The following is a 15,676-nucleotide window of genomic DNA, read 5'->3' on the forward strand; positions in this document are numbered from 1 at the left end:
GCACACGAGACCATTGATGTTGATTCCAGCAGCCATGATGTCTACTCCATTTCAAACGCACCTGCCTCTGACGTGGTGTTAGTGATGGACGAACTAACTGCAGGTCGCCTACAACCGAATCCGTCTGCCCTTAAACGTTCTGAATGTCCTTGCATTGTTAACACTGAAATGCTTTGTCTGAAGATCTGCTGCGTTAAGGAGCAGTGTTAGTCATGTGCCTTTTAGCAAGCGTCTCATTTTAAGCTGTGATTTGATGTAGGTACATGAATAATGAAAGACAGTAAAAAAGCATCAATGCATGCACTGTGGATTTTCTTCCATTTCCTAAAGATAGGACGACTTGAGCGTCCACATTAATTGACATTAAGTGGCAGGTGAACTTCCCTATTGACGATCTGAATAGGTGTACCACCTGTAATAGAATGTAAAATGACGCAATAATGACATTTCAACGGCCTGGTATGTTATTTTTCTATACTGTTAAGAAAGTTTCTAAAACAATCAGTTGTGTACATTTCAAACATAAACACAGATTTTACAACGTTTAAGAAATAGTGTTAATAATAGCCTGACCTTTCATTAATAATGCCGAAAATATATAAATAAGTCTTCCTGGTAGAAAAAACATGAGTCAGCAATATGATTTCAAACACTCAATTGTTCAGTATCTCCCAAACGCACCCAGCAAGCCATTGATTGTACAGACCCTATGCCTACCGATAATGCATTGTGCGAGGCTTTCCATAGACACGTTTGATTTTCCTCACGAATGAAGATCTAGTTCATGAACTCTTAAAGATGTTTTCGCTCTAATTGAGTTCAAACTTCATTCACAGGAACTGTGCTTGACGCACTGACAAGTTTCATTCACTTAATAATACCTGCAATGATCCGTTACACCTGCTGCAGACATGTGGTTTCTGTTGCCGTTCAGGGCCTTTCTCGCCCAGCACTTCTTCTCCTACTGTATCACCCCTTGCTCGTGATTTTGGCCTTTCCATTAGAGATCCGACTAGAACTGATCTGCAACCCGTGCTTGTCAGACGCGACTAACGGCACTGAGCATATATAGTTATATTTCATTTGCGGTTCTCACTGGATTGTCTGGTCCTGACCGGTTTATGTACACACCGCCTTCACATAGTTGTTACGTATGGTTAAATGAGATCTTGAGGATAAATAATGGAACATCATGCATTATTTCCCCCAAACTGATGCTTGAATCCGCTCTTCATCGCCGGTGTTGTTTCTGAATGATAGGGAGCGGTCACAATGTGTTATGTGGTGATTCCCAGCGTGAACAACTGTACGTTTGTTATGATTGTCACAGAAAAACGCAACGGCTGATCACTGATATTTTACAGAATAATGTTTTATTTGCTCGTTTTAATACCATGTGTGTACACTCTCATTGTTTTCAAAGGATGAAAATCTTCCATGATTCTTCCAGCGGATATTCGGCGATAGCTGAACGCCTACGAGCAGCAGGTGGTACAGCACGTCTACAATGGTGAAATTTAGATGCTGAAATTTCAGTTAAAAATGAATATTAGTTTGAATACGACCCGTTAAGATCCGTGTCAAGAGTTGATCTTCAGTATTCTATGGTTGTAAGAGGCGACTAACCTGATCGGGTAGTCACACTAACATCCCAGTTGCACAGATCGATGCTCAAGCTGTGGATCACTTGATTGTCCAGTTCAGACTCGATTGACAGACCAATACAATATAGTTGGAATATTGCTGGGTGCGGCGTAAAGCTATACTCATTCAATATAAATACAGACGACTCCAGTCATGCACACATTTATTCGATACCGACGTCAGCAAGTTGCCACTGCTGTATTATAATTGGGATATATACCAGTACCGAAACCACCCACAAACACTACAAAGCTTGTTGTACACTACTCAGACAAGATCTGCCACACCTACGAGCACTAACTGCCCACCTGCCAATATTGACTAGTTATAGTTAGACATAATACTCTTAGCTTCTTTTGAGGAGCATACAGCACGTGTACACATATACATACTGTATGAGGCTTCAATACAGCCTTGGAGCAAGGCGAGCGCTATCGTAACCAATATTTGTATTCCTAGGCTAGTTTAAGTTCACATAGGCAGTGAACTACAGGCTTGTAGGTATACATTTCATTGTGTCTGCGTTTATAGATATAAGTCGTGTGTTTATGTAATTAGACGATTCTGTATACTCCACGTAGGCTTTCCAACATGGGAGTGGCTGTAGGCATTCGGAATACTTAATCCAGACAGAAGTATAGTGTTCATTCCAGCTTTTCTAAAAAGTGAACCCTGGCGCACAGCCATGAGTTATGTGGGTCATTTACAAACTAATGTCGGTCATGTCAAATTGTTGTGACCCTTTGGCCATACACTACCAGTTACTAGCATGAGTTCACCTACCTTTTTAAAGCCGAGGTTAACCATGGCAGACGCGCATAGGTCGATCCAAAATGTAGTATAAGTTTTCTGTACATATAGCAATCCACATTGCGATAAGAGGCAAGGTTGTTAAAGTCACGACAGTTGGAGTTTCTTCTTTGTTAGCCATGGGTACAATTTGTTAAGCCCATTTTCTGATATTGCTGGAATATTGCTAAAAAGCGTCGTAAAACTAAACTCGCTCACTCACTCTTTGGTATCATTGATAATATTTAGAGCTGAGAGGACAAGCGTGAATACTTCGACTTATCCTAGATTCGACTAAATAAGGAAAACGCAGGAAGACAGTTATTACTTCGAGGCGAGAGTACGTTCGACACAACCATGCACATGTGACTATAGCATGACTAGTTAATGCATCAAGTGTTTTCTATGTGTACCTATGACCTATGACCTTAAATGTAATGAAATATCTTCGCGGGAAGCTCTCTACAAATGTCGTGAAAAACGTATCTTTTTCCAAAATGGGAAGCTGAAATACGCCTTAATGAAATGTAGGTAAATACATGTTACAAGTTTAAATGACACTATGCAAAAATGTTGTCAGTGCGCAAGCAACACAACATCTATGCTATGGTCATCGCTCGTCTCAGATAGGCCGCCGACCCCGTGGCTGAACTTGGTCAGGCGCAGGACGAGGAGTAGGGCACTCCCTCAAATCGATATTGCAAAAATGTTGTGTGAAAACATGTTTGTCAAAGTGTCGAGAACATAAGTAATGCGAAAAGATTTTCAGTGCATCCAAACATCCAAATTCCTACGGGTATTAGGTCGTATAATATAAATTTAATTCCATTGATAATACCACATCATTCTGTTGTATGGGATGATGACTGTAGAAACTGAAACTGTTCACACATTCATAAGAATAATACTGTCACGCTGTAAATCTAATGACTGAAAGTTTATAAATATGATACACATTAAGGACAACAGAAGAACTACATACAGGATATTGCTCCTCTTGAAATGTACATAAACTGTCACTCCAGTGACTGTGGGAATGGGAATCCTTGCGGATTGTGTGTCATCTTACTTCCATCATCAGATCAAGTAGTATCATCAGACCAAATATCATCATAAGACAAATTATCATCATCCGGCTGAATGTCATCATCAAACCAGACCAAAACAGAGCAAATATCATCATAAGACAAATTATCATCATCCGGCTGAATGTCATCATCAAACCAGACCAAAACAGAGCAAATATCATCATAAGACAAATTATCATCATCCGGCTGAATGTCATCATCAAACCAGACCTCACCAACAGAGCAAATATCATCGTCGGACCAAATGTCATCATCAGACCAAATGCTATCAACAGGCCAAATATCATCATCAGACCAAATATCATCATCGGACAAAATAGCATCATCAGAGTATGTATCATCAGCAGGCTAAATGCCAACACCAGACCAAATATCATTATAACGCCAGATCTCTCCCCAGCGTCCAAGTTCTGTAACGACATCAGCTATCAGTATAGTACAACTGTCAAGTAAATCTTAACAATCAGCTAAAGTATTTTATGGTTTGGGGGACAAAACATGTCTTGATAAATGTCCTTCATCAGCATTAAAGCAGTGATGAGCCATGAACAGCTATCCATCCCAAAAGACATCCTAACCGAGCACCTACAAAATATTAGAAATGCTTAAATAGCAGGCACAGAAAAGTTGAGATTCACAAGAGAATAATAACTTACTGTAAAGAACTACCAGTCTTAACTCAACCACAGTAACAACGGATTTTCAGAAGTACGTTGGTTGCAATGTAAACTAGCCTAGCGTGACCATTGTCAGACAGCTTACAAAAAAATAAACTTCCGTTATGAAACTGTTGCCCGCTTAATGCTACATACATGGGGAATATTCCAACGTCTTCCACGGATATCGAATCACACGCACTAGCTATTCGACAGAGATAGCCAATTGGGGAAACAAACAAGCCCGATGAACAATTCATTCAGTTTGCTTCAACATTTACCTTGGATAACGTTATCATTGCATCTGAGTTTAAATAACCAACATCTTAGACACTTTGATGCCTTCTGTTGAGTGATAAGTTGTGTCTTTACATGCATATGCATGCAAGCACAGACATATCATTCGTCTAGTTCCATTTAAAGTTAAAATCTATTTCACAAAAATAAAACTTAAATAGCAGATCCAATACAGAATATGTTTGCAAGTTTACACGAAATCGAACCCTTTTGTCTTGCACTTTCATCATACAAATAGACATACTAGTCGATAAAACAGCACACATATCACACGTAACCATGTATTGTTTTTTTTGCATTATATCGATTCATATTTTATCGAAACTACTATGCTCACACGAAATGAGTATTGGGGTATGTCTACCACTACAACTACAACTTCACGTTGGTGAAAAAAACTGGAGTGTGTTTTGTACACAAAGGTGTCAGCCAATCAGATTGCTGGAGGTCGTAAAGCCCGTCGCTGACGACCTAGTTTTGTATACTTCCGGCACAGCAACTCGGTCTTTGGCGATTTAAAAAAAACAAACAAGTGCATCCAAACGAAAGGCCTGTGTATATTCCTCCCCAACTCATGGGGAATATATACAGAAGCTTTTGATACTCGTCAGACTTTTAAAATACGATATAGTCAATGACGAGTGCGTAATTGTCCGGTTTCCGTCGCCGTGATTTGTGGATGCACCTTTACAGGTTATATAGTAAGGGGGTTGGATAGTAAACCGGGACTTGGTTTATCGATTTTCGGACCCGCAGTGGGCGCCTGTGTTCCACTGCCGCTGGTGTTGCGGACAGTAACAAGGTGTCGGCCCTGCAGGTTGTTCCTTCCAGAGATGGGACGATGGAACGATTTTTTCACAACATTTTCTAAAGTAAAGAAAGGCATTCAATATTCACTTTTTATTCAAACATACACACAAACACTTACAAAGGGACTCGTTGGACCACAGTTATCCGTTCATTGCATCCTCCCTCACTCATGACTCAGAAATCTGGGTAATATTTTTGTCATCTTAACGATCATTTACACTCCCATATACACTGACAGAAACCGATAATGAATCATTAAACGATTCAAAAATGTGTTGAAAAACGTACACATAATATGGAGCAAAATATATACTTATACTATGAAAAGTCTTCCAAATGACTGTTTGTTCGAATCTTAAAGGATCCTGTTGACTAGATTTATTTCTCGACTTGAACTGGCAAATGCCAACTCGACCATATATCTATTCGTTGTATCTGAACTTCCGGACGGTAGAGCCGCCGTTTGCGTTGGGGGAGCGGATTTCCAGAGTGGGTCTTCCATTGCTGCTGGTGTTGCGGACAGTAACACGGTGTCGGCCCATGGTCCCTGTGATGCCCTGCAGGTTGTTCCTTCCAGAGATGGAACGAGCACCGCTAGGGTTGAGTCGATTGAAATCACGAACAGCATCACCATAGTTCCCTGAAAACACATCCAAACTGTACTGATGACCGAGTTGAATGTTCATGATTGTGGTGTTTAAGACTTACAACTATCACCATGCCTAAAGACAATCCCTGACTGAGATATATGTTCATTCCTGAAGTAGTGGTTGGTATGAATGAATGAGCGAGTGAGTATGGGTTTACGCCGCTTTCAGCAATATTGCACTTTGCAGACGTGTCATCACGGCAGGCGACACCAGAAATGGTTCACGCATTGTACCCACGTAGGGAATCGAACGCGGATCCTCGGCGTGAAGAAACAAAGCTTTAACCAACAGCTCCTATTTGGTATGATAACGCTTACGAATGTTGACCAAGAAACACTGACCAAGTTCGGATAGGTAAATACAAGTACTTAATTCTCAACCTGTCATGCTGATAAATTATAATGAATATTAACAAACACTGACCAAGTTCGGATAGATAAATACAAGTACTTAATTCTCAACCTGTCATACTGATAAATTATAATCAATATTAACAAACACTGACCAAGTTCGGATAGATAAATACAAGTACTTAATTCTCAACCTGTCATGCTAATAAATTATAATGAATATTAACAAACACTGACCAAGTTCGGATAGATAAATACAAGTACTTAATTCTCAACCTGTCATACTGATAAATTATAATGAATATTAACAAACACTGACCAAGTTCGGATAGGTAAATACAAGTACTTAATTCTCAACCTGTCATGCTGATAAATTATAATGAATATTAACAAGCACTGACCAAGTTCGGATAGAAACATACAAGCACTTAATTCTCAACCTGTCATACTGATAAATTATAATGAATATTAACAAGCTCTGACCAAGTTCGGATAGATACATACAAGTACTTAATTCTCAACCTGTCATACTGATAAATTATAATGAATATTAACAAGCTCTGACCAAGTTCGGATAGATACATACAAGTACTTAATTCTCAACCTGTCATACTGATAAATTATAATGAATATTAACAAGCTCTGACCAAGTTCGGATAGATACATACAAGTACTTAATTCTCAACCTGTCATACTGATAAATTATAATGAATATTAACAAACACTGACCAAGTTCGGATAGATAAATACAAGTACTTAATTCTCAACCTGTCATACTGATAAATTATAATGAATATTAACAAGCACTGACCAAGTTCGGAGAGATACATACAAGTACTTAATTCTCAACCTGTCATACTGATAAATTATAATGAATATTAACAAACACTGACCAAGTTCGGATAGAAACATACAAGCACTTAATTCTCAACCTGTCATACTGATAAATTATAATGAATATTAACAAACACAGACCATTTTCTGATAGATACATACAAGTACTTAATTCTCAACCTGTCATATTGATAAATTATAATGAATATTAACAAACACTGGCCAGGTTCTGATAGATACATACAAGTACTTAATTCTCAACCTGTCATACTGATAAATTATAATGAATATTAACAAACACTGACCAAGTTCGGATAGATACATACAAGCACTTAATTCTCAACCTGTCATACTGATAAATTATAATGAATATTAACAAACACTGACCAAGTTCGGATAGAAACATACAAGCACTTAATTCTCAACCTGTCATACTGATAAATTATAATGAATATTAACAAACACAGACCATTTTCTGATAGATACATACAAGTACTTAATTCTCAACCTGTCATACTGATAAATTATAATGAATATTAACAAACACTGACCAAGTTCGGATAGATACATACAAGTACTTAATTCTCAACCTGTCATACTGATAAATTATAATGAATATTAACAAGCACTGACCAAGTTCGGATAGATACATACAAGCACTTAATTCTCAACCTGTCATACTGATAAATTATAATGAATATTAACAAACACTGACCAAGTTCGGATAGATAAATACAAGTACTTAATTCTCAACCTGTCATGCTAATAAATTATAATGAATATTAACAAGCACTGACCAAGTTCGGATAGATACATACAAGCACTTAATTCTCAACCTGTCATACTGATAAATTATAATGAATATTAACAAACACTGACCAAGTTCGGATAGAAACATACAAGTACTTAATTCTCAACCTGTCATATTGATAAATTATAATGAATATTAACAAACACAGACCATTTTCTGATAGATACATACAAGTACTTAATTCTCAACCTGTCATACTGATAAATTATAATGAATATTAACAAACACTGACCAAGTTCGGATAGATAAATACAAGTACTTAATTCTCAACCTGTCATACTGATAAATTATAATGACAATAACACATCTGTTGCTAGTGTTCGGCTCTTCCCCCATTCCAACATGATCAACGTCTGTGTGCCACGTATCTCAACCTTTGTCCGGTGAGTGAAAGCGTATTCCTGCAGTTTCCCCTCGAGGGACACCAGAAATGGGTTTCACACATTCTTCCCATATGGGGAATGAAACCCGGGTCTTCATCGTGACACGCGAACACTTTAACTACAAGGCTACCTAACCGCCCCTGTCTTGTCCATTGGTTGGAACACTGAGCACTGTTACAAGAGTTGAGATAATAAATGTCTGTAGGACTCAGACCCTTACAATTGAATCACAAGACTGTGAAGTTCCTACCACGGAAACAGTGATGTCAGCTATGTTCCTACTGACAACTAACATCACAAGACATCAACACGTTTACATTCCATCTTGAGCATGTTACAACACAAAGCCACACGTGTAACATGTGAAGTAAGCTCTTTAAATATAGCAATCACTATGGAAAAATAGTCCGTGAAAGATAATACTCCCCAATCAGTACCATGACACATCTGCAACTGTTACACATCCAGAACTGTATCATCTGTACTACTGCCATACGTATTACCCTCATCTTGGCCATAACGCTGAACGTGGTCATATATATAGCTGGCATAAGTATTTCCCTCACCTTGACCATAACGCTGAACGTGGTCATATATATAGCTGACATACGTATTTCCCTCACCTTGACCATAACGCTGAACGTGGTCATATATATAGCTGACATACGTATTTCCCTCACCTTAGCTATAACGCTGAACGTGGTCATATATATAGCTGACATACGTATTTCCCTCACCTTGACCATAACGCTGAACGTGGTCATATATATAGCTGACATACGTATTTCCCTCACCTTGGCCATAACGCTGAACGTGGTCATATATATAGCTGACATACGTATTTCCCTCACCTTGATCATAACGCTGAACGTGGTCATATATATAGCTGACATACGTATTTCCCTCACCTTGATCATAACGCTGAACGTGGTCATATATATAGCTGACATACGTATTTCCCTCACCTTGGCCATAACGCTGAACGTGGTCATATATATAGCTGACATACGTATTTCCCTCAACTTGACCATAACGCTGAACGTGGTCATATATATAGCTGACATACGTATTTCCCTCACCTTGACCAAAACGCTGAACGTGGTCATATATATAGCTGACATACGTATTTCCCTCACCTTGGCCATAACGCTGAACGTGGTCATATATATAGCTGACATACGTATTTCCCTCACCTTGATCATAACGCTGAACGTGGTCATATATATAGCTGACATACGTATTTCCCTCACCTTGACCATAACGCTGAATGTGGTCATATATATAGCTGACATACGTATTTCCCTCACCTTGACCATAACGCTGAACGTGGTCACATATATAGCTGACATACGTATTTCCCTCACCTTGATCATAACGCTGAACGTGGCCATATATATAGCTGACATACGTATTTCCCTCACCTTGATCATAACGCTGAACGTGGTCATATATATAGCTGACATACGTATTTCCCTCACCTTGACCATAACGCTGAATGTGGTCATATATATAGCTGACATACGTATTTCCCTCACCTTGATCATAACGCTGAACGTGGTCATATATATAGCTGACATACGTATTTCCCTCACCTTGACCATAACGCTGAATGTGGTCATATATATAGCTGACATACGTATTTCCCTCACCTTGACCATAACGCTGAACGTGGTCATATATATAGCTGACATACGTATTTCCCTCACCTTGATCATAACGCTGAACGTGGCCATATATATAGCTGACATACGTATTTCCCTCACCTTGATCATAACGCTGAACGTGGTCATATATATAGCTGACATACGTATTTCCCTCACCTTGACCATAACGCTGAACGTGGTCATATATATAGCTGACATACGTATTTCCCTCACCTTGACCATAACGCTGAACGTGGTCATATATATAGCTGACATACGTATTTCCCTCACCTTGATCATAACGCTGAACGTGGTCATATATATAGCTGACATACGTATTTCCCTCACCTTGATCATAACGCTGAACGTGGTCATATATATAGCTGACATACGTATTTCCCTCACCTTGACCATAACGCTGAATGTGGTCATATATATAGCTGACATACGTATTTCCCTCACCTTGACCATAACGCTGAACGTGGTCATATATATAGCTGACATACGTATTTCCCTCACCTTGATCATAACGCTGAACGTGGTCATATATATAGCTGACATACGTATTTCCCTCACCTTGATCATAACGCTGAACGTGGTCATATATATAGCTGGCATACGTATTTCCCTCACCTTGATCATAACGCTGAACGTGGTCATATATATAGCTGACATACGTATTTCCCTCACCTTGACCATAACGCTGAACGTGGTAATATATATAGCTGACATACGTATTTCCCTCACCTTGACCATAACGCTGAACGTGGTCATATATATATTGCTGATATAGGTATCTCCCTCACCTTGACGATGTTAATGAACGTAATCATACATATTACTGATACAGGAACTGATGGGCAAAAAAAACTATACCAACATTTCAATCATGAAATACGACACATAAAACTATGTTGACATGAAACATTAGGTGGGATTCAAAGAGAATTTATTTCCAACATTTTAATGGAAGTTACACATCAAAATGACATAAACTGTACTGACAGGAACACAAGTTATGGCAGTGGGGTAAAATGTCAACTTTCAAACTCAAACTTTCCGAATATCACTTCAGAAAAGGGAAGATTTGTCCTCGTTAAAGCGTCAGTAACGTGTGTGCGTCTGATGACGTGATTCGGTACAGCTTGCCATTCCTCTTCCAGTGCCTGTATCAAGGTGTCTCTGCTTGATGGAGGTGGATGTCTGGCCCTTATTTGCCAGTCAAGATGGTCCCAAAGGTGTTCAATGGGCGACAGGGATGGTGATCTGACAGGCCACGGCAAGGTGTTGACGTTGTTTGCCGCTAGAAAGTCTCTTGTAACCCTAGCTGTATGGGGACGAGCGTTGTCGTGTTGGAACAGCACTCGTCAGGGCGAAGCACGTCGTCGATGTACCCCTGGGCATTGAGGTTTCGTTCAAACACGACAAGGTCAGATGTGTGGTCACTGCATATTCCGCCCCAAACCATCACGCTTCCATCCCCGAACGGTACCGTCTCCTGGATACAACATTGCGCCGTCCGTTCCCTCCTTCGGCGATATACACGGATTCTCCCGTCAGCTCGATACAACTGGAACCTGCTTTCGTCCGTGAACAGTATCCTTTGCCATTTCCGGTTCTGCCAATGTTGCCAATCTCCTTGACCATTGGAGACGGTTACGTCGATCTTGACGGGTCAGGGTCATTCCACGGAAGGGCCTATAGGCTCGAATACCATGTCGAGACGTCGGAGACGTCGAGAAACAGTTCTCCTGCTGACAACATGGTGAAGAGCTGTTGCTGCCGTCGACGTCACCGTCACGAAACGATTACGAAGATGAATGGTCCGCAAATACTGGTCTTCGGCTGGAGTTGTAACACGAGGTCTACCGCTCCTTGGCCTGTCCGCGGTCGTGCCTGTTTGTCGTAATCGTGTTTGCAGTCTGGTTATTGTTGTACGGGTGCAGTTGAAAATTCTTGCAAAGTGTGCATGACGTGCTCCAAGCTGGATCATTCCAATTGGTCTCTCGCGCTGTTCTGCAGTTAACCTCGGCATGTCAGTTACGTGTATCGGTGTAACATTGATGTGAGGCTTGTCAATGGTCGTTTTTATACCGTTTGCCGCCATCTTGTCACGATGCACGTGCATGTTGATTTTCACGTAAACGGTTCAATAAAGTCCATATTTGGGATGATGCACGTGTTTTCCTTGTTTGACCCTGTACAGTTGCGTTCGGGCGATTTTTTCCACTTCAAAACTTATGATGCGAATCCAAAATGATATCATCATCTTGAAAAATATTTTGGTATAGTTTCTTTTGCCCTTCAGATTATTTCACTTACCTTGACGATTGTACTGACGGGTGAGTCTGGACCCGCTCCTTGTGACGCGACCCCGGGAGAAACTGCGGAACAGAGAGCGGCCTATGCTGAAAGCAGCACGCGCCAGGGGAACCCATCGCTTGTGGAGGCGGCGTTTGTTGGCAACGGCATTGAGGTAGCCTGCAATATCTGAAATGACAAAAGGATATTTTAAAGCAACATACACAACTGCAGGCATAATATTGTCTTTTCTATACAGCATTCCATTCGAACACACGACACAGTTTTGTGCCATTGTGAACTGAATCTAGATGAGCGCACGTAAAATCTTAAAAACACACTGGACACAAACGACTTTGCTCAGAGTACTCCCTTCAGTTGTGCTGACATGTATTTCGTCAGTCTCATTGTGTTTGACTTCCATTGATGCTTGCGGAAGCATAAAAAATGACAAGGTAAAGAAATACTGCTTTTATAACAAAGTAATGAAATTCAAATCAATACCGATAAGCTGTGCATTTTCTGACTATTTATATACCGACAGCAAAAGAAACACAACTTACAAAATAAAATGAAATCTCATAAAAGTAAGCGTCCATGTATATGTCTTCTATTTCTTCTAAACTTGACACGCTTCCAATGTAGAAAGAACTTTCACTAAAAGGATATGTAATATGGTCATGAACACAAACGGACAATTATAACGGTTTCTCCCATGACAGAATATATAGAAATGGTTAACATATAAACAATATGAACCCACTTTTGCTTATACTATTCTCAGGCGACACGCCATAAAATATCTGTAAATAAGACACTGTCGCCAATAGCATATTCTGTGAAAAAATATATGAAGCGGTTTTATAAGTTGTCAGGAAAATACACTAGAACTCACCTAATTCTCATTTCAATATTTCGTCTTTTGCATCAACGAGGGCGTCAAGTTCATCGTCCGACAAAGTGTTCAGGTCGATTCCATCATAATATGCAGGAGTGACGACGTTGTCGGAGGTGTCGGAGGTGACGACATCAGGAGCATTTGTTGACAGAACGCTAACACCAGAGGACAAGGCAAGTACAGCAGATGACACAAACAGGAGCAAAAGCTTGGCGTCCATCTTCTTACAGTTTCCCAACTTTGTTTTTCAATGGGGCAAGGAAATGGACAGAATTATTTCCACCAACACCAGCTCCAATTATATGCCATACTCGAACCGGATATTCTAACCTGAACTGTCGTCTGCTCCAAGGCATCCATTTCTTCTCATAGGTTTAAAACAGTTCCCCTCTTTTCATTGGCTGGTCCCATCAGCGGCCAGAATGGGTAATCGGTCAAGTGACGAGAAGTGGGAAATCCACATCTTTTTTCTCAGAAACTAAACACGGAACACGAGTGATTAATGTGCAGACAAGTAATTGCCTCAGTGTGGACGTAAATATGAAATTTGTGTTAAGTGGCATGCATTTATTAATGAGGGGAGATGTTGATCTAATATCTTCATTTTACTGATGGCGATAATTCTTTTCGTTTACTGAAACATAAGGTATCGGTGGACTGTTGACTTTGATAGAAAGTACATGAAGACATGAAAAAGGACAATTACTGCATGGTAATTTGTCTCTAAAGTGTTGCAATTGGTCAAGTTAAATGGAATAGACATTGATTTTTTTCTGATCTGTGACTACAAGTCAGTGCATTCAATTTCTGCATTCCGTATAACGGTCAACGGCCCATGTACAACATAATACAAAAATATCGTCATAATGACAGATGGGAGTTGATGGGTACTAGAACTTCCTTAATATATCTTGCAATGTTCAAAATCATGTTTATCTTATAACATGTTAAAAGAGTTTTAAACATGAACATCGTGGTTGGATTACAATAATATCTTGGAATATAATTTGATCTGAGATGGTCATATAATGGACATTTTAGAAGGATGTGGTATTCATCTTCTATACAACCTAGTCAGTGCATCGATTAGCCCCTTTTCTGATTTAAAGAATATGAATTGGGCCTTAATAATGCTGATACAGTAAAAACAAGGTCATATTCTCATACATTGAACTGTAAATTAGTTGTTTCGTGTTCCACGGAACCAGTACAACAGTGTACATATACATTTCCAATGACGCTTTGTCTCTAAAAGGTATCAGATTGATTCCTTTCATTAAGAAAGGAGACTAAGTTCAGGCTGGTTCAGGAAATTAGAGATCACATCAGTACAGACATACACACAGACTTCTTGTAGACGTGTTAGAGGAATCTCGGGTCAGTACAACCGTCATCTCCTGTCATCGCCATCCATCAGTGTCACATTCAACATACACATCGCCCTACATGGACATAGCCACACACGTCGCTGGACGCTTGTTCATTTCACGTGGGCACGTTATCCACAGCACCCTCATTATACGTTCATTAGAATACCAGGGAAACTGACAACTCCTTATCATGATGATAGGGACATACTATTAATTGGGGGGGCGGTGTGAGTCTTATTGATTATTCTTCTTAAATCTTGTTATTTAATAATTGTTCTGCTGCTGACTATGTTACATTTGTCTATTGAGCACGTGTCCATCTTATGGATGCCGTCATTACTGTCTTAACTACATCAAAGATCTTCCATTAAAACGCGATTGTACAGATTGGTGTTATGTTTTTAGAATGGTTGATTTAAACTTGACAGGGATAGCTAGGGGCTTTTATCCTTTAAAAAATCATTATATAACTGGTAAATGTGTTATACACCTCAGCTGTAATATCTGCTTAATATAGTCTGTTGCCACACTATTTAAAGTACCTCTACTGGAATTCCATCATGGCCTTTCTTGGCACTGATAACTGCAAGTTTCACTTCTTCAAGTGGAATGTTACACCTCAAATCATGCACTTCCTGTACCCCAGGGTGAGGAGCTGTAACATCAACAGAAGGGTGGTGGTTACGTTAGTTACAGTTCAGGAGATCGAAGTAGCACTTCCGTCAAGTGTCCAGGTTCCCACCGTAGTACCTGTCCGGTAACCACGTGAACGTTGCGAATTCGTAGGTGTTAATAATGCAGCTCAAAAGCTGTTTCAACACAAAACTTTGAACATCACATACATCACGCTGCTCTCCTTCCAGTTACCATAGATGTTATTCAATGCTTCATCTCTTGTTATTTATGTTTCAATTTAACCCTTTGTGTGTATACATGTATATACATTATTAAATATGTGATATGTTTAAGCACATTTGTGAAAGTCATCTTTGTGAAACTGGATTTTGCCAATTTTACGTTGTATTGGAACTGTTTGTTCAGATCTCAAGAGAGTAATGACTGATTATATTTGGTTGTGTTCCTTGTTCTCATGTAAGCATCATCACAGAATTTCTAGGCAGCGAATTTGGTTTTAGGACGAAAATACTTTAT

The 15,676-nt window shown here is 39.6% G+C and overlaps 1 pseudogene; it reads right to left on the reverse strand.

The window, feature by feature from the left end:
- Positions 1-5,457: 5,457 nt before the first annotated feature.
- LOC137258017 (uncharacterized) lies at positions 5,458-13,399 on the reverse strand (annotated as a pseudogene).
- Between the last annotated feature and the right edge of the window lie 2,277 nt (positions 13,400-15,676).

This window comes from Haliotis asinina, chromosome 12, assembly GCF_037392515.1.
Source record: "Haliotis asinina isolate JCU_RB_2024 chromosome 12, JCU_Hal_asi_v2, whole genome shotgun sequence".
Classification (NCBI taxonomy): Eukaryota; Metazoa; Mollusca; class Gastropoda; order Lepetellida; family Haliotidae; genus Haliotis; species Haliotis asinina.